This window comes from Ovis canadensis, chromosome 20 (assembly GCF_042477335.2).
Source record: "Ovis canadensis isolate MfBH-ARS-UI-01 breed Bighorn chromosome 20, ARS-UI_OviCan_v2, whole genome shotgun sequence".
In the NCBI taxonomy this organism is placed as follows: Eukaryota; Metazoa; Chordata; class Mammalia; order Artiodactyla; family Bovidae; genus Ovis; species Ovis canadensis.
Window position 1 is genome coordinate 46,983,783 of NC_091264.1, and position 26,334 is coordinate 47,010,116.

Consider the following 26,334-nt stretch of genomic DNA (forward strand, 5'->3'; position numbering starts at 1 on the left):
CAACTTCACTTTCACTTTTCCCTTTCATGCATTGGAGAAGGAAATGGCAACCCATTCCAGTGTTCCTGCCTGGAGAATCCCAGGGAAGGGGGAGCCTGGTGGGCTGCCATCTATGGCGTCGCACAGAGTTGGACACGGCTGAAGTGACTTAGCAGCAGCAGCAGAACTGTAGCCTGCCAGGCTCCTCTGTCCCTAAGATTCTCCAGGCAAGAATACTGGAGTGGGTTACCATGCTCCCCTGTAGGGGATCTTCCTGACCCAGGGATCAAACCTGCATCTCTTACATCTCCTGCATTGGCAGGTGAGTTCTTCATCACTAGGGCCACCTGGGAAGCCCCACCCATAAATCTACTTTATGTCTAATTGCCATATTTACAGAAGAATGTGCCCTAATTTGCTCATTCCTCTATTAGTATTTTTAATATTTTGTTTTCAACAGACAATTTTTTTGTACAAATGCTAAAGCACTTCTTTAAAAAAATCATACTTGAAGCAGAATTGCTGAATCAAAGGATACATACATTTAAAATTTGCTAGATACTGTCAAATTTCCCCCCAAAGCTACCAGTTTATACCCCTGTGACTATTATATGCATACACCATTCCCAATGTGCTCATCAACAGTGGATAATATTCATCTTTAAAATTCTGTCAAACTGAAGAGTGAGAAATAACTCAATCTTGTTTTAATTGATGGGAGGAGGGCAGAGGAGAAGGTTAGGGGAGATTTTCCCTTTCTTCTCTTTAAATCTGTTGGGAGACAAATCTGGATGGCCTGGGTACCCATCTCCTTCTGCCTGGCCGAGCTGACCAGGGCCACCTGCAAAGGGGCAGCACGGCTTTTGGCTGATGCCAGCATTTTGTGTATACAGAAGCACTTCAAGACTGTTCCAGGGCCTTCCACGTGCAGACTTTGACCTTCAGTATGGACCCAGGCCCTCAGCATGCATTCTCCCTATTCTGCTTCTTGGACCTAGAAATCCTGTCATTCATTTCCCATTGTTGAGAGAACCCAAGTATTCCATAGGTTAACCTATATTTGCAACAACCTAAATGTGTCATGTGGATATATCTTTGGCATGAAGTCAAGTCCTTTCTTTTGTGAATCCAGACTTCTCTCAGAGGCTGGCCCTTCTTGGCTGCATGTTTGCCGCGGTGGGTGCAGACCGTCTCTACCTGGCCCTGGTAGTCCCCCCAGTGAGAGTTGGGGGATTCCATGTGCTTTATTTCTTCTGTGTAAATTTTCTCTAACTGGACTGTGTGGGGCTACTGCTGTGTGTCTGTAGCCTCCTAGCCTGACAAGATCTGTAAGATTTTCCTTTTATACTAACAGAAACAATTTAAGCATCACTCGAGTACTTTTTTTCCCCAGTAATGAAAACAATCATTTATTATGCTCACAGAGCCTATAGGTCAGGCTCTGTGGTCAGACGTTCTCAGTTAGTGCATAGCGGCAGGGGCAGCTTGTTTCTGCAACGTGCTTTCTGGAGCCTCAGATGGAAGACTTGAGCAGGGGTGGGATGAGGGGATGGAGCCCTTGGAAAGCTCACTCTCTCACATGCCCGGGGTGGATGGAGCCTGAGTCCTCAGCTGGAGTGGCCAGACACCTCATATCGTTCTTTCATGTGGCCCAGGCTTCTTCCCAACGTGGTGACTGGCTTCCAAGGACAGGCCCCAAAGAGTGGGCTAGGTGGAAGCTGTATGATTTTAGACCCAGCTTCAGAAGCCACGAAACACCAATCTGTCATATGCTCCGTTGTGTGGAGCAGTCCCAAGCTCCCACCCAGATTCCAGTGGAGGGAACACAAATCTCAGTGAGAGGAATGTCAATCACCTTGTGAGAACAGCCACGTGGGAAGGTGCTGACATCTTCGGAAATACAAACGTACCACTTTCCCTAATTCCTGGGAACGCAATCTTTCATTTTCCAAACTGGAAGATACTTGGTCAGATATTTCCCCCACACACAGAAAAATGTAATATGGGCTTCCCAGGTGGTGCTAGTGGTAAAGAACCTACCTGCCAATACTAGAGACGTAAGAGACGAGACACAGGTTTGATCCCTGGGTCGGGAAGAGCCGTTGGAGGAGAGCATACCAACCTGCTCCAGGATTCTTGCCTAGGAAGTCCCATGCACAGAGGAGCCTGGTGGGCTAAGGCCATGGGGCAGCAAAGACTCGGCCACACACACCCCCAAAAAATGTAATGTAAGATTGGACCTGCTGAAACGACGAGGGGATCACACATTTATCCCCCTAAAGTCTAGTTCTGCTGCTGCTGCTGCTGCTGCTGCTAAGTCGCTTCAGTCGTGTCCGACTCTGTGCGACCCCGTAGATGGCAGCTGACCAGGCTCTGCCGCCCCTGGGACTCTCCAGGCAAGAACACTGGAGTGGGTTGCCATTTCCTTCTCCAATGCATGAAAGTGAAAAGTGAAAGTGAAGTCGCTCAGTCATGTCCGACTCTTAGCGACCCCATGGACTGCAGCCCACCAGGCTCCTCCGCCCATGGAATTTTCCAGGCAAGAGTGCTGGAGTAGGGGTGCCATTGCCTTCTTCGAGAGTCTAGTTCTAGTAGCTTTTTAATCATATATCTTTCATTTATTGTAGCTGCCCTGGAAGTAAATATCTTAAGAAAAATTATTTCACTTATATTTATTTTGACCTTTACTGACCTAAATCTGACTCTACATAAAGTTAGTATATTCCTCTTGGTGCTTTCTCAATACGTAGGATGGTCACCAGGAAGATAAGTGGCTACAAGTGAGGTCAAATCTGATGCAAGACCCAACGGTTTGAACAGGATAACCACATTTCCTGCAAGTGGTATTCTTTGAGTAGTGGTCAGTGTCATGTCTTCTTCATTCAATTTAGTTCTGAAAGAATGTATGCATCAGGCTTACAACATCTACCCCTTTCAAATGGAAAATCCTGCTTCTCCATGTTTATATAAGAAATTCAGTTCTAGGCGGTTTGGAAACTGGAAATGAAACAGGCCTCAGAAGGAATGGAGATTAAACCCAGAGCTACATCTTCACAGCATTAAGGGGGAGGAACCTAAGTTCTCAGACCTAAGAAACAGTGCTCTTATCTTCACGTGGTAGATGCCCCTGGCCCTGTGCATCAGATCAGGGGGTCAGTTCAAGAAACTCTGGTCTTGAACTTGAAGGAGAAGAAGAACTCAAAGAACTAAATGCAAACTTCTGCTTCTTAGGGCTACAGTTCTGCAACTTAAAAAAAAAGATGATTTCCTTCAACTTGCCCTTCTCTCCATCGACAGCAGGGCAGGTCTGTGTCATCACTCTCCTTTAAGGTGAGCTCCATTCCCCGGCACACACAGTGATGATGATCCAGTCAGTTCTGGCGAGCCTGCAGCTACCAGCACAGCATGCATGTAGGTAGTAGAGCTCATTATGGCAGCATTCAACTGCACAGAAGGCAGGTGTCACAACAGAGGAAGAGAATGTGTGTCCTCCTGCGAGTATGTTTCAATCTTGATGTATCGCGGGAAGAGGGCGCCCCTGGTGCTTTATTAAGAGGGAAACTGAATAAGCTAATGGGCTTTATTGATGTTGGCTTGTTTGGAAAATAGGAATAGGAATCCATTTAGCCTTAAGTTTTAACTTTTTAATCCACAGGTTGAATATTTAAGGTGTGGCTCAAAATTTATGATTACTGGTTACATCAACATTAACATAATCAAATCTTGCTCTTTTTTGTTTTAACGAGTAGTAGTGTATCTTTTCCTGTCCTTTTATTTTCCACATCCTGTATTGTAGTTTAGTCCCTAAGTAGTGTCTGGCTCTTGCGTCCCCATGGAATATGCCCTGCTAGGCTCCTCCATCCTTGGCATTTCCCAAGCAGTAATACTGGAGTGGGTTACCATTTCCTTCTCCAGGAGATCTTTCCAGGTGAGGGCTCGAACCTGCATCTCCTGCTTTGGCAAGCAGATTTTCTACCACGAGCCACCAGGGAAACCTCTGCTGTATTGTATCTGAAATGAATTTCTTACAGACAGCATATTGTTGATTCATGGCTTTTCATTCCCTTTGCCAATTTCTGTCTTGTAATTACTGTATTTGAACTACTTATATTTAAGGTGATTGTTTTTTGGTTTTGTTTTTTTGTTTCTTGTGTGTGTGTCTTTTGCTTGTTTGTTTGGCTGTGCCACCCACATGTCTTGTGGGATCTTAGTTCCCCGAGCAGGCATAGAACCTTGCCCCCTGAACCTGTGCACCCTGCAGTATAAGCACGGAATCCCAACCTGTGAACTGCCAGGAAGTCCCAAAAGTAATTATTAACTTAGAGCTTCTGTATTGCATTCTAGTTTTTGTTTTGTTTGTTTCCTCTGTGTTTTGTTCCTTGGTTTCTCTTTGTGTACCTTCCTTTGGTTGCTTGAACATGCTTTAGATTTCATCTTGACTGGAACTGAGAGCTTCATTGAATAATTTTTTTGTGGCAAAATACATATAAAACATAAAATTCACAATCTTATCCATTTTTAAGTGTATACTCAGTGGCATTAAGTACATTTTCAGGGTTGTGTAACAATCACTACTATTCCAGAACATTTTCATCAACTCAAACAGAAGCTATGTACCCATTAAACAATAACTTCCTACCCTCCAGCCTTTGGTACCCCTGTTTTACAGTGTTTCATCTAAGTGAAATTGTACAATATGTGTCCTTTTGTGTCTGGCCCGCATACAGATTTCTCAAGAGGCAGGTTAGGTGGTTTGGTATTCCCACCTCTTTCAGAATTGTCCACAGTTTATTGTGATCCACACAGTCAAAGGCTTTGGCATAGTCAATAAAGCAGAAAGAGATGTTTTTCTAGAACTCTCTTGCTTTTTCCATGATCCAGCGGATGTTGGCAATTTGATCTCTGGTTCCTCTGCCTTTTCTAAAACCAGCTTGAACATCAGGAAGTTCACGGTTCCCATATTGCTGAAGCCTAGCTTGGAGAATTTTGAGCATTACTTTACTAGCGTGTGAAATGAGTGCAATTGTGCGGTAGGACAGGCTTAGTGTTTGTTGTTTTTATAGCATTCAAAAATATGCACCATTCTAGGTGTTAGGGATATAGCAATGGACAGACAAGCATGACCCCTACTTTCACTTAGCTTAATGTTGAGGGATGAAGACAGATTTTTGAATAAATAATAATAGGTGTGCTAGATATTAAGGAGAAATGCAAAGTTCTGCATGTTACAGGATTTTTAAAAAATAAATATATCTTATTTATTTGTTTACTTTGGGGAGTGCTACGCTGAGTCTTCCTTGCTGTGTGCAGGTGTTCTCTAGTTGTGGTGAGCAGGGGCTACTCTCCAGTTGCCCTTCATGGGCTTTGCATTGCGGTGGCTTCTCTTGTTGCAGAGCACAGCTCTAGGTTTCAGTAGTTGCAGCATGTGGGCTCAGTTGTTCTAATGCTCTGGCTTGGTTTCCCTAAGTCATGTGGGAATCCCCCCCAACCAGGGATGAAACCCATGTCCCCTGCAGGCAGGTGGATTCTTAATCCCTAGACCACCAGGGAAGTCCCACTGTAGGATATAATAAGGGGTTTTAACTGAATCTGTGGGTATCAGAAATTTCTAGACAAAGTAACATTTAAAGTGAAATCTGAGTTGGAGTTAGGCAAAGATGATGAAAGAGGACATTCAAGCAGAAGGAACAGTTGAAAGGGAAAATGTCCACTGAACGTTAGAAGAACAGTAAGGTTAAACTGGCCAGAGCGGAAAGAGGGAAGAGAGTGGTAGGAGAAAAGACTGGAGAGGCAGGCACAAGTCTGACCAGGATGCAAGTTATTAGTTATACTAAGTATTTTGGACTCTATCCTCAAGGAAGTTGGAAATCATTGAGAGTTTAAGACAGAAAAGAGACAGAATTAAATCTGACATTTACAAAGCTCTTTTGGCTGTAATGTAGCAAGTAAGTTGAAGGCAGGTTGGCAAGAGAAATGGCAGAAAGGTTAGTTATGATGTTCCTGGTGCAGTTGGATGAGAACAGTATGGGCTTAGACCAGGGTACCCTGTTCATTTGGAGGTGACAGGCTTTGATGTTTCTTAGAAATAGAGGGAGGAGGGAGAACAAAAAGGCAAGACTGAAAGGAGAACAGTATGTTTCAAACAGAAACTGTCAGTTGCAGCTGAGCTATCCAGTAAAGGGACAACTGAAAAGCATTGTTTGGATTTCATGATGTGGAAGATATTGCTGCCTTAAGATGGCGTGAAGGGGGTAAAGTTCATATGGGGTGGCTCGAGGGGTCAATGGAAAGTAAAGAAAAAGGAGGATCAGAAACAGTGAGTGACTACTATTTTTCACTGTTTTGGCTGTGAAAGTGGAGAGAATCATTGCTGGGAGATACTTGGTGAGTTACGAATGAATACTTTTCAAACTAGGAGAGGCTTGCATATACATATATATGTATGTGCTTGTGCTGAGTTGTGTCTGACTCTTTGCAGCCCTGTGGACCATAGCTCACCAGGCTCCTCTGTCCATGGGATTTTTCAGGCAAGAACACTGGGGTGGGTTGCCATTTCCTCTTCCAGGGGATCTTCCTGACCCAGGGATCGAAGCCCAGTCTCCTGCATTGCATGCGGATTCCTTACCACTTGAGCCATCAGGGAAGCCCTGTATATACATAAACATACATAAATGCTAAAATGGAGTAGCAGGTAGAGGGGAGAGTGGAAGCGTTAGGAGAGAAAGGGACAAAGCCAAAGGTTCCTGGGATTATGGATTGCAGGAGGAATTCTGGAGCCAAGGTGGAGGAGTTGGTCCCTTGTTAAATTTTGCTGACATTTTCCGATTAGATGTCTGTCTCCTTCACTAGGCTGTGAACTCCTGAAAATCAGGGAATGTACCTTCTTTGTTTGTTTATTTCTTTTTTTTGGCTGCATTTAGTGGGATCTTAGTTTCCTGACCAGGGATTGAACCATGCCCTCAGCAGTGAAAGCAAGGGGTCTTAACCACTGGACTGCCAGGGAATTCCCTTTCCTTGAATTTCTATCTCCAGCATTCAGTCTAAGATTCACCACCCAAAGTTCACCTGTGCGTGTTTAGCTGAACTGTGAGTCCTTTGTGGTAGGAAGGCCACAGATGTTTTCCTTTAAGGGTAAAGGATTGGGATCAACTTGAGAGTGGGCTCCTGAAATAGAATTTTTTAAATGACCAAGAGCTGTGGAATGGCAGAGTTGTCTGGCAGTTGTGAGGCTAATAATTTGGGTTTATAGCTGATGGGAAGGCCTCAGCTGAAATTAATCAAGGGGAGATCAAGAGCAACCTATAATACACAAATCAAGAATAGCTAAAAAATGAACTCCCTCCATCTTGGTTTTCTCCTTGGTCCAGAAAAGAAGAACAATCCAACAGCAGGATTGCACAGGAATCTTTAGGGAAAGCAACAATGCTTGCTCCTTTGGAGTCCTGTTTTCACCACTGGGATATAACTGTTTGCTCAGACTATGAACAGAACAACAAATAGCTGACCTCTAATGTTCCTCCATCCATTTTCTCTTACGTCTTGTACAAATTGAGACGTTAAACTAATTCAAGTGAAGCAATTACATTAGAATGATTCTTCTGTACTGGCAGGGATGCCTTTAACATTGATGAGCAAATGTTATTCCATATTTATTTGTTTTCCTGAAATTTCAAAATGTTTGATATTTATGTGACTTTCTCCTAGGAATGAGAAAAGGAAATGGAAGTGGCGCTTTAGTGTTTTGTAGGAAGGGAAAATGGAAGCAAGATGAAAAAGACATATGGATTTGGTTACAGAAGCAAACTAGTTAATACTTCTAAGAAGGGAATATGCTGAGGATCTGTTTGTTGAACCAGTATTATTAAAATTTACAGGGTGCCCTGGCCTAGGTTCTTCTTTCCACATATTGGAAATAAAAAGAAGATACTGCTTGACTTTTGGAGCTCATAATCTAGAATGCTCACAGTCTTAGAATGAATTCAAGTTTCACTGAGACTATTCGGGGAGAGAGTTCTTTAGGTTCTAGCAAATGGAGCATACACATAAAGACCTCCTTGCAAATGGGGAGAAAGAATGATTTTATTACTCAGTATAAGTACTCTATAAATCCTAGTATAGACTTTTTTGATAAAAGCTAGATTGCAGAACATGTCTGAGGACAGAGGCTTATGCAGGGTCCTTAGTCTTCCATCCTGGATTTCTGCTAGAGGACTCGCACGTCCCAGTGTTATCTGTGGAGATATTACTGGTCTTGCGGAGGAGATTCTGAGTCCAGCCAGTAGGCTAGAAAAGGACCCCAGGCCTCCCCTCGTCACTGGCCCATTCCTTGGTGGTCTTGCCCACTCATGAACTTGATCTTGCAAATGCCAGTGTCTGGTTGTTCAGATTAGTCTTTTTCCCTTCTCTTGTGTGCCATGGAAACACAAGAAGTGGGACGTGTGTTTTCCCCTATCCTGAAATGAGAAGAAGGGTTCTCTGAGATTTGCTGGATCCTCGCAGCAAATCCCGCTTTCTACTTGAGGTTTTGCTGTCTGAAAATAAATGGGTGAGACAGACAGTTTCTGTAATGAGGTCAGTAAGGTAAGGGAGCCTGGAAAACAGGGGCGTTTAAGGTCAGGTAGAAAAGAAGGAGAAAAACAAACCAAACCAAAGAGAGCTAGAACAAAACAAAAGCAGAGCGTAATGGAGACCCAGGAGAGAGTGTATTTCATTCTCAGATTTCTAGAGAATAGTAACGTTTCAAGAAGGAGGTAGGCAGCAGTACTGGGTCTAATAATGAGGTCAAGGTAATAATGAAATAAGGACTGACAACTGCTCCTTACCCTTCACAGTGCGGAAGCTACTGATGGCCTTTGTCCTAGTGGATTGGTGGGAAAAGCCAGATGCCGTGGGGGAAGAACACGGTTAGAGAACTGAGAGGAGAAAGAAGGGTAGCAAGAAACTTGGCAGATGGGGAAAAAGAGAGAGAGGATAGTTGGTGAAACATGTTATCATCTCAGGGAGGTTTTTTTGTTTTTTGTTTGTTTTTTGAACATTCATTTATTTATTTGGCTGCACTGGGTCTTATTTGTGGCACACGGGGTCTGTAGTTGCAGCATGCAAACTCTTTGTTTTGGCCTGTGCGATCTTATTCCCCAGCCAGGGATAGAACCTGGGTTTCCTGTACTGGGATCACGGAGTCTTAGCTACTGAACCACCAGGGACATCCCAGGGAGGTTTTTATTAGGACAGTGACTAGAGGTCTAGAGACAAAGGGTGTTGTGTGGGTGAGCTCAGGGAGATAACGAATCTTCCACTAGAGAAGGCTGGAGGTCTTCTTTAGGGAATGGAGTGTTCTGTTAAAGGAGATTTTCACCAAAGAGATTGAGGCTGTGAGAACTAGGGTACTGTGGAACTGATTTTCTGAAGGCATAGTTGAAAAGTGAATATTCTAAGTCCTTGTAAGTCTGAAAAATCTCTATTTTATCACCTTGCTTGGATTACAGATAGGCTGTAGAATTCTCCCTCAAAATTGTGTAAATATGTATGCTTCCAGGTGGTTCCCTGGCATTCAGTTTACAAATGAGAGGACGGATGTCAGCAAGTTTCTTTTCCCTGTCTGGTTCTCAATTTGGGGGTGACTTTTGGTGGAGGGAGTAGGGTAGGGTAGGGTAGGGGCATGGTGTGGAAGCTTGTGGGATTTAAGGGTTTTTTTTTTTTAGCATTTCTAAATTTCATCAGATTATCTATAGGATGCCTTTTTTCAGTATTCCTGAAATCGTTAGATTCTTTAAATATGAAATCAACTTTTTCTTCAGTTCAGAGAAGTTCTATTCTTTCCTTGATTATTTCTTCTTCGTTTATTGTCTTTTCTCCTTCTGGACATCCTATTATACAGAAATTAGTTATCGTTGGTTTTTCTTCCTGATATTTTTTCATATTTTTTCTCTCTCACTTTCTCCTTCTCTTTCACTCTTTTCTGTTGTTATTTTAGATTCCTTAAATTGATTTCCTCTGTCACAGATTTTAGATTTGGTTTTTGACATATTATGCTGCTAGTTAAGGCCACTACTTATTTTGTTTTGTTTGAACACTCATGGTTTTATTTATTTTTGAACTTTTTGTTCTCTTATTGCCCCCCTTTTTCATACCTCCTGTTTCATTTACTCATCTTCCTGAATGTCACCCTGTCCCTGGAGATTAAATAAAATGTCTAATTCCCAATTCCATACCTGATGAGTAGGTCTCCAAACCTGCCCACCAGAAATTTAAAGTATGTATAGAGACAAAGGGTATTGTGTGAGTGAGTGCCGGGAGATTACGAATCTTCCACTACAGAACGCTGGAGGGCTTCTTTAATAAAGTGTTCGGTTACAGGGGGTTTTCATCGAACCAATATGACTGGGTTCAGTCATGTATTCAGTCCAGATGGTCTCAACACCCTACTCTCTTGAGGCTACAGACTTGAAACAGCTCCCACTTCGGGAACGGTGGGCAAACATGTATTTAAGGCGGGGAAGGGGTGATGAACTTCCCGTTGCCCATCCAGCTTGAGGATCAATGGGTGGTCATGTCCTCCTGAATGACCCCCACTATCCTGTCTCTCTTATTACCACCCACTTTCACCTATTTGTGCTAGTCAAAAGAACTTCTTCCATTTTTCAATTGGGGAAAATCGTTTAATGATATAGCACAATGTTCAGGATATAGTGTTAGGAGAAAAATCAGGTTACAAATAGTGTAAGTGATATGATCTTTCTTATTGTATGTAGAAATACATATATATACACATACATTCATATACTTATATACATATATAGATATATCTCAACACATAGAAAGAGAAAAGAATATGTATCAGAACGTTAATGTTATTTAACTCTGGGTGGTGAAATTATCAGTGGCTTTAATTTTCTTTTTGTTTATCTGTAATTTCTGAAAATTCCCCAATCAGTGTATTATTTTTTTGTTGAGAAAAAAAATAGACTTTCTTTTCTTTTAAGGAATCTGAGCATTCTCCAAAATAACACAGTGGAAGAATTTCCTTCTTTTGTACCCTAGTTTCCTTTGTTTCTTTGTCAATACATAAGTGAAAAAGGTGTTGCCAAACCCATTACAACCTGGGCCAAACCTAAATCAAACCTCTTATGATTAGACAGTGGAGGTGATGAATAGATTCAAGGGATTAGATCTGGTACACAGAGTGCCTGAAAAACTATGGACAAACGTTTGTAATATTATACAGGAGGCAGTGACCAAAACCATCCCAAAGGAAAAGAAATGCAAGAAGGCAAGGTGGTTGTCTGAGGAGGCTTTACAAATAGCTGAGGAAAGAAGAGAAGTGAAAAGCAAGAAAGAAAGGAAAAGACTATATCCAACTGAATGCAGAGTTCCAGAGAATAGCAAGGAGAGGCAAGAAATCCTTCATAAGTGAACAGTGCAAAGAAATAGGGGAAAACAATAGAATGGGAAAGACTAGAGATCTCTTCAAGAAAACTGGAGATATCATGGGAACATTTCTTGCAGGGATGGGCACGATAAAGGACAGAAACAGTAAGGATGTTAACAGAACCAGAAGAGATTAAGAAGAGGTGGCAAGAATATACCAAAGAACTATACAAAAAAGGTCTCAATGACCTGGATAACCAAGATGATGTGGTCACTTATCTAGAACCAGACATCTTGGAGTGTGAAGTCAAGTGGGCCTTAGGAAGCATTATAGCATTACTACCAACAAAGCTAGTGGAGGTGATGGAATTCCAGTTGAGGTATTTAAAATCCTAAAAGATGATCCTGTTAAAATGTTGCACTCACTATGTCAGCAAATTTGGAAAACCCAGCAGTGGCCACAGGACTGGAAATGATCAGTTTTCATTTCAATCCCAAAGAAAGGCAATGCCAAAGAATGTTCAAGCTACCATACAACTGTGCTCATTTCACATGCTACCAAGGTAATGCTCAAAATCCTTCAAGCTAGGCTTCCACAGCACGTGAACTGAGAACTTCCAAATAAACAAGCTGGATTTAGAAAAGGCAGAGGAGCCAAAGATCAAACTTCCAACATTTGTTGGATTGTAGAAAGAGCAAGGGAGTTCCCAAAAAACCTCTACTTCTGCTTCATTGACAGTGTCAAAGCCTTTGACTCTGTGGATCACAACAAACTGGAAAATTCTTAAAAAGATGGGAGTACAAGATCACCTTACCTGTCTCTTGAGAAACCTGTATGTGGGCCAAGAAGCAACGGTTAGAACAGGATACAGAACAGCTGATTGGCTCAAAGTTGGGAAAGAAATATGAGAAAGCTGTATATTATCACTCTGATTATTTAACTTCTATGCAGAGTATATCATGTGAAATGCAGTACTGGATGAATCACAAGCTGGGGTCCAGATTGCCAGGAGAACTATCACATCAGATATGCAGATTGATGCTTTTGAACTGTGGTGTTGGAGAAGACTCTTGAGAGTCCCTTGGACTGCAAGGAGATCCAACCAGTCTGTCCTAAAGGGAATCAGTCCTGAATATTCATTGGGAGGCCTGATGCTGAAGCTGAAGCTGAAGCTCCAATACTTTGGCCACCTGATGCAAAGAACTGACTCATTGGAAGAGACCCTAATGCTGGGAAAGATTGAAGGCAGGAGGAGAAGGGGATGAGAGAGAATGAGATGGTTGGATGGCATCACCGACTCAATGGACATGAGTTTGGGTAAACTCCAGGAGTTGGTGATGGACACCGAGGCCTGGCGTGCTGCAGTCCATGGGGTCACAAAGAGTTGGACACGACTGAGCAACTGACGACAGAGGATGAGATGGCTGGATGGCGTCACCGACTTGATTGACGTGAGTTTGAGTGAACTCCAGGAGATGGTGATGGACAGGGAGGCCTGGCGTGCTACGATTCATGGGGTCGCAAAGAGTCAGACACGACTGAGCGACTGAACTGAACTGAACTGAACTGAGCAACTGAACTGAACTGAACTGAATGGCAGAAAGGGAAGAGGAACTAAAGAGCCTCTTAATGAGGGTGAAAGAGGAGAGTGAAAATGCTGGCTTAAAACTCAATATTAAGAAACTAAGATCATGGCATCCAGTCCCATCACCTCATGGCAAATAGATGGGGGGAAAGTGGAAGCAGTGACAGACTTTGTTTTCTTAGGCTCCAAAATCACTGTGGATGGTGACTGCAGCTATGAAATTCAAAGACACTTGCTCCTTGGAAGGAAAGCTATGACAAACCTAGACAGCGTATTTAAAAACAGAGACACCACTTTATTGACAAAGGTCCATATAGTCAAAGCTATGGTTTTTCCAGTAGTGGTGTATGGATGTGAAAGTTGGACCAAAACAAAGGCTGAGCACTAAAAAAGTGATGCCTTTGAATTGTGGTGTTGGAGAAGACTCTTGAGACTTCCTTGGACTGCAAGGAGCTCAAACCAGTCAATCCTAAAGGAAATCAACCCTGAAAGGTCTGATGCTGAAACTGAAGCTCCAATACTTTGGTCACCTGATGGGAAGAGCTGGCTCACTGGAAAAGACCTTGATGCTGGCAAAGATTGAAGGCAAAAGGAGAAGGTGGTGACAGAGGATGTGATGGTTAGATAGCATACCTGACTCAATGGATAGGAATTTAAGCAAACTCCAAGAGATAGTGGAGGACAGAGGAGCCTGCTGTGCTGCAGTCCATGGGGTTGCAGAGAGTCAGATATGACTTATTGACTAAATTTTTGTCGTCGTTCAGTCATTGAACATTCAGTCATGACTTAGTGACTGAATAATACAATACAATACAACAAATCTGTTCTCTCCTTAAGAATATTCAGTGGATTGAATTCAGGTTCCTGATGATGTATGCAACATAGGATGTTACCGTCATTAGCCATAGTAGCCACCACTGATGGTGAGCTGGTGAGCCCTGTGGAAACTCAGGAAGGAAAGAATATCTGCCATTTAGCAGCCATCAGACTGCAACCACACTCTACAGTGAGCCCTGAGGAAACTCAGAATATGGAAACACAGGATACTGGCTCAGATGGGTGAGGTACATATCAGAAGAATGATTTCAGTAAGCCCAGACTCTTGTACCTTCCCATACATAGAAAAGTGCTAAATTCCTCAACTTGAGATATTTGGTTTTCCTTTAATTAACAATATCTTTCGGTGTTCAGACTACCACACCTTTGTTGCAAAGCTTTTGTATAATCTGATTCCCCCATCACTTCCTCAGAGCAGTTCTCTTAGGGTTTACTTGAGATGCTGCCTCCTGGGCTTGAAATCCTAAATATTCTCACTGAAGAGAGTCTAACTCTCGACGTTGAGGCTGTGAATATTTTTTAAGTTGACACTGCTATGAAACTGACAATTTTGTGCCTCAACATACTAATGAAAAGGGTGTAAGTCCTTGTTTCTTTTACAAAATCCATCTTGGGGAGAGATGTCTTGGCTCTAATTGCTCGATTTGTTGTTTTTTTCCTGATGGCTGACTTTCCCCCACCATTCTTGATTTCTCTTATTTCTAAGCCGGAGTCTGACTTCCTCTTGGCCGTTGGTGCGGTTTCCCTCAGCAACTGCATGTCCTGCTTCAGTTTCTTCTGGTGGTTTCCCGCTTCCTTTCCGTAAGTGAGGCTTATATAGAATTTATTAAGCATATAATAAATATACAACCATACAACCTCCAGCAATAACACATGAACCCTAGAGGGTGCTGTTATAACATAAACTAGCTATTGCTCTTCTCTCAGATATCTGAATCACTCGTGGCCAGGAGTACATAACAGACTCATTACCTTCTGTCCTCTTTTGTTTACCTGATGCATCTATTCCTTATATTATACCTCTGGTGCCAGCTGACTTGAGTTGTCCATATGGTTATCTTAGGGCTTATAAACCGATCACAAGGGTTCATACTTGCTTAGTGTGCAACCGGCAATGTCCGATTGTCTAATCACACACTAAAAAACAGTGCAAAAATGTCTGCTGCAAAAAGCTGTGATAGTGCAACAGGGATTCTTTTGCATTTGCTACTAGGAGTGTAAATTGCTACAGCTTCGTTGGGAAATTTTGGTTGATAGTGTCTACCAAAATTTAATGTATATGTACCATTTGATCCAGAAATGCCACTCCAGAGATGAGTGCTTATGTACACTAAAGGTATGCACAAGAATGTTTATAGCATATTTACCCAAATAGCCAAGACAAGAAGCAATCCAAGTATCTAACAATAATAGGATAAAGAAAATGTAGTGTATTTATACAATGAAATACTATACAGCAAGGAAAAGGAACGCTCCACTGCTGTGTATAACAATATGGATAAAACTTATAGTCATAATGGTGGGAGAAAAGGTCAGATATATGACTATTGATTCCATTTGTATAAAAGGTAATAGTAGGCACAACTAACCTATGGTGATAGAGGTTAGAAGAGTGGTTACTGTTCGAATGGGTATTGACTGCAGTACTAGAGTACTAGAATTGAGTAGAGTTTGCTGGAGTACTAGAAATGTTCTATACCTTGATGTGGATGTTGTTACATGGGTATATACTTATGTACATTCAAGATTAGTGCATCTTACTATAAGTTATATCTCAGTTCAAAAAGTGATGTCTTCTAGAACAAGAGAAGAAAGAATTTGAGAGACCTTCTTGATTTGGGAAAGAAAATACTACTTTCAGGATGAGGTGTTAACGAAAAGAATTGCCTTATATAGAAGCCCTTTCTTCCTTTGTCCAATTAAGAGACATTTCTCCAACTAGAAGAGGTGTGGTTAAAACTAGCCTCTTGCTACTTTACAGGGAATTTGCTATTAAGTTTGCTTATACATTATTGTAAGCACTGCTTCGAATACAAGTCCTAAGTCACATTCTCCATGCTCCATTAGCTTACAGTCTAATAGACAAGACCAACACAAAGGAAATATTTAGAGAACTTGTATTACTCTTTTCAAAAGTTCAAATTGTGAGGTACAGAATTCCTTAGGAATTCAGAAGAAAATATAAATCTGTGAGAAGTGAAGTAGGTGATTTTTGTGAAGGAGAAGGATATAATATGAGTTTTTAAAACAAGATGAGAAGCATTGACAGAGGAATGGATAAAGAAGAGGTATATATGCAGTGGGATAGGCTACCTACTCCAGTATTCCTGGGCTTCCCTAGTGGCCCAACTGGTAAAGAATCTGCCTGCAATGCGGGAGACCTGGGTTCGATCCCTAGGTTGGGAAGATCTCCTGGAGAAGGGAAAGGCTACCCACTCCAGTATTCTGTCCCAGAGAATTCCATGTACTGTATAGCCCATGGAGTCAGACACGACTGAGCCACTTTCATTTTTCACTTTCACACACATATATATATACACACACAATGGAATATTAGTCATTAAGAAGGATTAAACAATGCCATTTGCAGCAACATGTGGGCTTCCTAGATGGCCCTAGTGATAAAGAACCCTCTGCCAAAGCAGGAGACATAAGAAATGTGGGTTTGATCTCTGGGTTGGGAAGATCCCCTGGAGGAGAGCGTGGCAACCCACTCCAGTATTCTTGCCTGGAGAATCCCATGGACAGGGAAGCCTGGCAGGGTGCAGTCCTTAGAATTGCAAAGAGTCAGACAGGACTGAAGTGACTTAGCATGCACGCCTACAGTGAACCTACAGATTGTCACGCTGAGTGAAGTCAGAAAGAGAAGGAGAAATATTGTATGACATTCCTTACATGCAGAACTTAAAAAGAAATGATACAAATGAACTTATTTACAAAACAGACTCACAGACTTAGGGAATGAATTAACGGCTACCGGGCAATGAGGGAGGGCTGGGAAGAATGGGAGGAAGAGATAGGGAGTTGGGATTGACATGTATACTCTGCTATGTTTAAAACGGATAACCACCAGGGTCCTACTGTATAGTACAGGGAACTCTGCTCAATGTTATGTGGCAGCCCAGATGGGAGAGAAGATGGAGGAGAATGAATACATGCATATGTATGGCTGAGTCACTTTGCTGTCCACCTGAAATTATCACAACATTCATAATCTGCTATACTACAATATAAAATTAAAACTTTTAAACAACAACAACAAAACAACAAAAAACTTGATGGGCAGACAAAACGTCAGGGTGTCCTTCATTTTTTTTGTACTTGTTTAAAGAACCATTCACTCACTCAAAGAACCACAAAAAGCCTATTTACTAGAGATGGAATAATAATCAGCCAACGGACAGGATATTTGTCAAATAAAGGGCAGTGAACCAAGAAGCGGAGAAGGCAATGGCACCCCACTCCAGTATTCTTGCTTGGAAAATCCCATGGATGGAGGAGCCTGGTGGGCTGCAGTCCATGGGATCGCGAAGTCAGAGACGACTGAGCAAGTTCACTTTCACTTTTCACTCTCATGCATTGGAGAAGGAAATGGCAACCCACTCCAGTGTTCTTGCCTGGAGAATCCCAGGGACAGAAGAGCCTGGTAGGCTGCCATTTCTGGCGTCGCACAGAGTCGGACACAACTGAAGCGACTTAGCAGCAGCAGCAGCAGCAGAACCAAGAAGAGAACCACAAATTTCTCAGGAGATCCAGGATAGGACCCCAAATTGACACTGGTTGGGGCTCTAAGGGAAGGGCTGTTATGTTAAGTGGCTTCAGTTGTGTCTGACGTTGTGACCCTATGGACTATAGCTTGCCAGCCTTCTCTGTCCATGAGATTCTCCAAACGAGAATACTGGAGTGGGTTGCCATGCCCTTCTCCAGGGGATCTTCCTGATCCAGGAATCAAACCTACTTCTCTATGTCTCCCGCATTGGCAGGTGGGCTCTTTACCACTAGCGCCCCCTGGGAAGCCCCCTGAAACCACAAAAAGAGAAAATGAAAATCACTCAGTAGTTTCCAACTCTGAGACTTCATGGACTGTAGCCTGCCAGGCTCCTCTGTCCAGGGAATTCTCCAGGCAAGAATACTGGCATGGGTAGCCATTTGCTTCTCCAGGGGATCTTCCCAACCAGGGATCAAACCCAGGTCCCTCGCATTGCAGGTGGATTCTTTGTTGTCTGAGCCACCAGGGAAGCCCCTGAAACCACAGGGTTATCTACGAAAGCAGGCTCCTGCTCATGACACTCTTGGTTGCTAGGAGAAGGGAAGACGTCATTATACATCATTGTAAGCACTCTATACAGAGGAGTATAGGGACTTCACTCTACACTCTATACCCTCTGCACTCTATACCAACCTTCTGCTGTCTACATCCTAATGGGAAATATTCTATACAGAACCTTTCCATTTCTAATGAAGCAGTTATTCTTATTGCATTAAAAATACATCGTGGGGACTTCCCTGGTGGTCCATTGGCTACAACTCCACACTCCCAATGCAGGGGGCCCAGGTTCAATCCTGGTCAGGAAACTAGATCCCACATGTTGCAACTAAGAATTCACATGCCACAAGTGAAGATCCTGTATGTCATAAGTGAAGATCCTGTATGCCTCAAGGAGGGCTTGGTCCAGCCAAATAAATATTAAAACAAAAGAAAACTTTGTGCATATGAGATGGGCTGATTCACTTTCAAAAGAGTTAAGGAAGTTTGGGTAGGGATATTAATTCTTCTTCAATGCGTTTCCTTTCTTCACCCCACTGATAGGTGTATAAAGCATACCTGCCCATCCCCACCCTCTGCTTGACACGCACTCACATTTCACATCCTGGTGTTGGCAAGGAATGAGGAGTTTATGGAAACTAAGCTCTATGGGTGGGACCAAAAGAGTAACAGAGATAATGGCAGATATATTAACATGACAGTTGAATTTCACATCTGCTGAGTGCTCATACTTCCAGAAGTTTGACTGGCCAGCTGTGCTCTCATAATTGCTTTAGAAAAGGTTTTCTGGCTCCGAAGAAATCAAATCAAGTCTGTTCCTAAGCAAATTATTTCCAAACTGCAGCTACTGTAGAAATTCTAAACATCATTCAAAAGAAGATTTCAATCTCACTGTTTCTTCTTTCTCTAAGGAGCTGTTTGGCCCCTTTCTACCTGGACTGGAACAAAGGTACAATTTAAAATTGTTTTCCTACTGAATTTAGGATTGATAATTTTGATAGTTTGTCTTTGTCTGATGAAAAGGTACAAGAACTGAGAGCTCGTGGTTGGGGGTGAGGGTGGGGTAAAGTTCATGATGTTAAGACCATTTCTGTGGATATAGTATGCACCATCCCAGGAACATCTAATTCACAGAATGCCCAGTTATTTAGGTATCGAGCTTGCCTTGCCCACACCCTGCTTGCCCTGGATGGTCATCTGCCAGGGCGCCCTCTCTCCAAGCCCTGTCCACTTCACCCAGCCCCATCTCTGATGACATCTCCTTTTCTGTAGATTGCCCTTATTTTCCCCTCTGGCTGCCAGTCGATCTTGTCTTTGGAATTTTCCTTCCGCTAGTATCTTACCTAGCTATCTTACCTACTGCTTTGCCCGGTCCTCAGAAAGCTTTAGCACTGAAAGAAATACTAAGGATTCAGAGGTGAAAGAGTATGGAGGACTCAAGATTTGGAGTTGTAGGGTGCTCTGGACTAAAATGTACCCTGATATCATGGCTCAAAAGGACACTCTGTTTCATAGCTCCTAAGAATAAAATGCTGAATATTCAGGGTATAGACAGGATTTCGTGAGCTGGAGTAGAACTTAATTGCCTTTTACAACTTGATTCTGTATGGAAATATCAACTGTAATCCGCATAAACTTTATTGCCACCTACTCATAATGGGCACACTGTCTGTAGGATAGTTAATTTTTAAAATGCCAGTGTTATATTTGGGTACATGCTAGTTCCTAAGAAAATATGAACCCATTCTAAAGATATTCTAAGCATAATGGTATGTGTAAGTTCCAGGTTATTAAAAAAAATAAGGTTTTCTAGGAATCACTGTGAGCCAGTAATTGGGATATTAATTTGTTATTTTGACAAATAATATTCATTGGAATCCTCATGTGTGGTAGACTCTAGGGGTGCAAGGCAAACTCACACAGGTTGAGTTCCTTCCTTCCTGTGACTGTCACCTAATTTGGGGGCATACAGATATTAGTTAATCTCATAATTAAACATGAAATTATAAGTTTGATAAGTCACATGAAAGAAAGATACATAGTGCTGTGTGTATAACAGTAGGATTTGACCTTCTTTGGGGGAGACTTCCCAGTGGAGATGATGACTGAACTGCGATCAAAAGAATAAGGAGTTAAATCCGTGAAGAAGGCCTCAGGAAGTATAGTCTAGGTATCAGCCAGTACTTTGAGGAAATGATATTAGAAGAAAAAACATAATTCAAACGGAGCTGGAGGAAGTGATTGGGGTCCCTGTGCATCACCTCTCAGGCTGTTTTAGGAATTTTGTTCTTTCTCCTAGGAGCAATGGGAGGATATGATGCATTTTCAAGAGGTGGGAGAAGGATTCGCAGGATGAGGCTCTTTTGAAATTTTCATTTTAAATATGTCATTCTGACCATAGCGGAAAGAACAGAGAGTGAATGTAGGGTGACCCTTTAAGGGGCCCTGACAGTAGTCCAGAGGGAGACGGTGGTAGCTGGATCAGGGATAGAACGGGATGGTTGTGAGATAGCCTTAAAGGGTAAAAGTGAGAGACTTGAATTGAATATGGGGTAGTGAGAGAAAGGGTGGTGTCAAAGGTAATGGGGGTGTCGTGGTGGACCTTTGAAGGTTTGGGGATAGATGAGATGTGTTGAATTGGATTTTGGACACACTCCGTTTCAGGTGTCTTTAGGACATCCTAATGAATATGTGTAAAAGGCAGTTAGTTCTACAGATACAGCTTCCTGGATCAGGTCTGCTCATATGAGAGTCATTGTGTTCTGGAATCATGGGTGGATGGTCCCTTAGGGGTAAAATGTTAGATGAGGAAGGTGCAGAACTGAGCCTTGGATTTTACTGGTGGTCCAGTGGTTAAAGTCCGGTGGTTTGACCCCTGATCCAGGAAGATTCCACATGTCTTGGAGCAACTAAGCCTGAGTGCCACCACTATTGAAGCCTAGAGCTCGTGCTTTGCAACAAGAGAAGTCACTGTAGTGAGAAGCCCACACACCGCAGCTAGAGAGCAGCCCCTGCTCGCTGCAGTGAAGGCCCAGCACAGCCAAAAATAAATTTAAAAAAGAAAAGAAGCTACCATGTTTTAGGAGCTACCATGTTTCATGACCAGGTAGACAAAGGAAAGATGAGTCTACAATGGAAATATAAGAATGGTCAGAAATGTCGTATGAAAACTAATAAGCTGTGAGGTGTGTAGAAACTAGCACCACCGAAAGTATGTCCAGCTGTAAACAGGTGGTGAGAGAGAACTAGCTGGAGAGCATTCAAGGCTGAGCTGTAATTTTTTATGGGAGGGAACTGGAGAGTCTAAAAGTCAGTTTAATGCTGTAGGGTTCCATTTATGTATCATTTGTGAAATGATTACATTATAAGGGTAGAGGACAAAGCAGAGATTGCCAGACTGTAAAGGTCAGTCCTTGGGAGTTATATCCAGCAAGTTCCTTGGTCTTGATGGAAGAGTCAAATGTCTTGATTTTAGTGGTAGCTACGCAAATGTATGTATGGAATAAAATTTTATGTAACTGTCTATGCACAGTAGACATGTGCACACTCATGTCTAAAGCTATATCGATAGCTTTATTGATATATGATTTAAGTAAATGGGCCTTCCCTGGTGGCTCAGACAGTAAAGAATCTGCCTGCAATGCAGGAGACCCAGGTTCAGTCCCTGGCTCTGGAAGATCCCCTTGAGAGGGAAATGGCTACCCTCTAGCCATTTCCACTGAGGGAAATACCCTCAGTATTCTTGCCTAGAGAATTCCATGGACAAAGGAGCCTGCTGGGCTACAATCCATGGGGTTGCAAAGAGTCAGACATGACTGGGCAACTGACACTTCACTTCAGTACCATGAAATTGGCCTGATATAATTATACAGTCAGTGATCTTTAGTATACTGGTAGAGTTGTGCAGCTATTTTCCACAATCTAATTTTCGACTCTCCATCACTCACCCAAAAGGATGCCCAGTTATCAGCCTCTTCCCATTTCCCATTCACATATGTACCCATATTTGCTAACCATCAGTCTACTTCATATCTATAGATATGCACATTCTGGACATTTACTGTAAATGGAATTATATGATATGTGGTTTTTATGTCTGGTTTTTTCACTTAGCAAGATTTTTTTTAGGTTTATTTCTGGTGTAGCAAGTATCACTACTTCACTCCTTTTTTATTACCTAGTGGTACAGTTGATCCTTGAACAATGTAGATTTGAACTGCTCTAGTCTACTTATACGCAGATTTTTTAAATAGTACGTATAGTACTAATGCTCCATGGTTGGTTGAATCTGTGGCTGTGGACCTGTGGGTGTGGAAGGTGGACTGTAGTTACGTGCAGACTTTTAACTGCTCAGAGTGTCAGCACCTCTAACCCTCACATTGTTCAAGGGTCAACTGTATTCCACTGTGTAGACATGCATATTTTATTTATTCACTAACCAGTTGATGGAATTTGAGTTGTTTCATATTTTGGTTATTTCTGAACTTTCTGAACTGAACTTTATTATTCAGTTTTTATTACTTAACTTTATTATTCAGTTATTTATGAACTGAACTTTCACGTACAAGTTTTTATGTGGACATGTTTTCAATTCTTTGGGGCAGAGAGCTAGGGAAGTTGAACTGTTGGATCCTACGAACACTATATGTTTAACGTGTTGACAGTCTGCAAAACTGTTTTCAAAAGTTTCACCCAGCAAAAGATGTTGCCTCCTGTTTTTCTGTATCTTCACCAGCACTTATTACTTACCTGAAGTGAAGTGAAGTGAAGTTGCTTAGTCGTGTCCAAATCTTTGCAACCCCATGGACTGTAGCCTACCAGGCTCCTCAGTCCACAGAATTTTCCAGGCAAGAGTACTGGAGTGGGTTGCCATTTCCTTCTCCAGGGGATCTTCCCAATCCAGGGATCGAACCCAGGTCTCCCACACTGCAGGCAGATGCTTTACTGTCTTAGCCACCAGGGAAGCCCTATTACTGCCTATATTTATAATAGGCATCCTAATGGATGTGAAATGTTAACTCATCATAGTTTTGATTTGCATCTGCCTCTTGACTAATGGCCTTCCCTATTGGCTCAGCCAGCAAAGAATTTGCCAGTTCAGCCGGTAAACAATTTGCTGGCAATGCAGGAGACCTGGGTTGAATCTCTGAGTTGGGAAGATCCCCTGGAGTAGGGCATGGCAACCCACTGCAGTATTCTTGCTTGGAGAATTCCCATGGACAGAGGAGCCTAGTAGGCTACAGTCCATGGTGTCGCCAAGTCAGACAGGACTGAGTGACTAAGCACATCTTGACTAATGGTGTGGCGCTTCTGTTCATGAATGCTACTGATCATTCATATATCTTCTTTGCAGAAATGTCTGTTCAAATCCTTTGTTGTTGTTGAGTTGCTAAGTCATGTCTGACTCTTCGCAACACCATGGACTGCAGCTTTCCAGGCTTCCCCATCCTTCTACTATCTCCTGGGGTTTTTTTCAAATTCAGATCCATTGAGTCAGTGATGCTATCTAACTATATCATCCTCTGCCACCATCTTCTCCTTTTGCCTTCAGTCTTTCTCAGCATCAAGATCTTTTCTAGTGAGTTGTCTCTTTGCATCAGGTGGCCAAAGCATTGGAACTTCAGCTTCAGAATCAGTCCTTCCAATGAATATTCAGGGTTGATTTCCTTTAGGATTGACTGGTTTGATCCCCTTGCAGTCTAAGAGACTCTCAAGCATCTTCTCCATCTCTGCAATTTCAGGACACCAATTCTTCGAGACTCAGCCTTCTTTATGGTTGAGTTCTCACATCCATACATGACTACTGGAAAAATCATAGCTTTGACTATATGGACCTTTGTTTGCAAAGTGATATGTCTGCTTTTCAATATGCTGTAAAGCTTTTTCATAGTTTTCCTTCCAAGGAGCAAGTGTTTTTTTAATTTCATGGCTGCAATCACCATCCACAGTGATTTTGAAACCCAAGAAAATAAAATCTGTCACTGCTTCCAATTTTTCTCCATCTATTTGCCATGAAGTGATGGGACTGGATGCCATGGTCTTAGTGTTTAATATTGAGTTTTAAGCCAGCCTTTTCACTCTCCTTTTTCACCTTCATCAAGAGGCTCTTTAGTTTCTCTTTGCTTTCTGTCATTAGAGTTCCTATGCTTTCTGCCATCATCTGCATATATGATGTTAGTTCATATTTCTCCTAGCAAACTTGATTCCAACTTGTGATTCATCCAGCCTAGCATTTTGCATGATGTACTCTGCATATAAGTTAAAAAATCAGGTTGACAATATACAGCCTTGTCGTACTGCTTTCCCCATTTTGAACCAGTCAGCTGTTCCATGTCTAGTTCTAACTGTTGCATCTTGACCTGCATACAGGTTTCTCAGTGGTCTCCTGAGAAAGGTGGTCTGGTATTCCCATCTCTTTGAAAATTTTCCAGTTTTTCGTGATCCACATAGTCAAAGGCTTTAGCATAGTCAATGTAGCAGAAGGAGATGTTTTTCTGGAATTCTCTTGCTTTCTCTATGCTTCAATGAATGTTGGCAATTTGATCTCTGGTTCCTCTGCCTCTTCAAAACCTAGCTTGTTCATCTGGAAGTTCTTAGTTCACGTACTGTTGAAGCCTAGCTTGAAGGATTTTAAGCATTACCTTGGTAGCATGTGAAATGAGCGCAATTGTACAGTAGTTTGAACATTATTGGGCTTCCCTTGTGGCTCAGCTGGTAAAGAATCTGCCTGCAATGTGGGAGACCTGGGTTTGAATATCCGCTGAAAAAGGAAAGGCTACCCACTCTAGTATTCTGGCCTGGAGAATTCCATGGACTGTATAGTCCTGACTGAGTGACTTTCACTTTCACTTGAACATCCTTGGGCATTGCCTTTCTTTGGGATTGAAATGAAAACTGATTGTTTCCAGTCCTGTGACCACTGCTGAGTTCTCCAAATTTGCTAACATATTGAGTGCAGCACTTTAACAGCATCATCTTTTAGGGTTTTAAATAGGTTAGCTAGAATTCTATCACCTCCATTAGCTTTGTTGGTAGTAATGCTTCCTAAGACCCACTTAACTTCACATTCCAGGAAGTCTGGCTCTAGGTGAGTGACCATATTGTCATGGTTATCTGGGTCATTAAGATCTTTTTTGTATAGTTCTTTTGTGTATTTTTGCCACCTTTCCTTAATCTCTTCTGCTGTTGTTAAGTCCTTACCATTTCTGTCCTTTATTGTGTCTATCCTTGCATGAAATGTTCCCTTGATATCTCCAGTTTTCTTGAAGAGATTGCTGTCTGTCCCATTCTTTTTTTTTTAAATTAATTTATTTATTTTAATTGGATAGTCTGTCCCATTCTATTGTTTTCCTCTATTACTTGGCATTGTTCACTTAAGAAGGCTTTCTTATCTCTCCTTGCTGTTCTCTGGAACTCTGCATCAGTTGGGTATATGGACTCCTTTACCATCCTAATTCCTTTGTTTTGTTATTGACTTTTAAGAGTTTTAAAAATTGTGATATCTGATCCTTATTACATACATAATTTGCAAACATCTTCTCCTGGTTTTTGTGTTGTCCTTTCACTTTCTTGATGATTCCATTATCTTTTGCCTTTGTTGATCCTGTCTATGTAGAGCTTCTGTTTCATAATTCTCTTACTTTCTTTCCATTATTTTATTGTTCTTTAATGTTTTTTTGAGATGGATGCTTTTTAGCTTTTCTTTTTTAATGTTCACATCCAAGGCTATATGTTTATCTCTAAGTATTCCATTACCACATGGGGTATTCTAGCTTCCTCCTCTTGCTTATCTATAAGTCCCATTCCAACTATGAGAAAGTTGGCTCTCACCATTGTTATCCATGTATTTAATGGTGAAATTCTAGTGTATGTGTATAGAAGTATCAGAATCACTGATTCCCTTCCATCTAGTTCATAACTATGATCTCATTTCTCAGGACCTCTCCCAACCCTGATATGTCTTCCTTATGGAGTGGGGAACCCAAACTGCACAGCATATCTAGTTGTGGACCCTGAGTGGTTTTGAATAAAGGCAAGATCATAAATTTTATCTTGTTTTCAGTGTGCTTTCTGGTTAACACCCACTGTTTCTATGGCCTTTTGTAATGAAACATGCAATGTGGGGTCTTAAGGGAACAGTGTTAGCTGATGACTTTTTATTGAACAGTTCAGATTAGAACCCATTATTCTAAATAATTGGAATAAATTTTCTCTAATATTTCTTCATATTTGGCCTGATTTTGTCTATTCACACAGCCTCATGAGAATTTGCTGTCTCTCAATTTCTCATTTTGATTT

General features: G+C 41.9%; 1 protein-coding gene across 6 annotated transcripts in view; it reads left to right on the forward strand.

The window, feature by feature from the left end:
- LOC138425582 (cytidine monophosphate-N-acetylneuraminic acid hydroxylase) overlaps positions 1-26,334 on the forward strand; it is a 301,978-nt gene that overhangs the window by 221,687 nt on the left and 53,957 nt on the right. For 3 of the 6 annotated variants that reach the window (XM_069563627.1, XM_069563631.1, XM_069563628.1), the window contains one exon: positions 18,948-18,985. The exons of 2 other annotated variants lie outside the window; for them this stretch is intronic. The gene's annotated coding sequence lies outside the window, so the exon portion shown is untranslated. Of the gene's footprint in view, positions 1-14,475; positions 14,571-18,947; positions 18,986-26,334 lie in introns of all 6 variants that reach the window. One more of the 6 variants, XM_069563629.1, reaches the window with a different exon arrangement.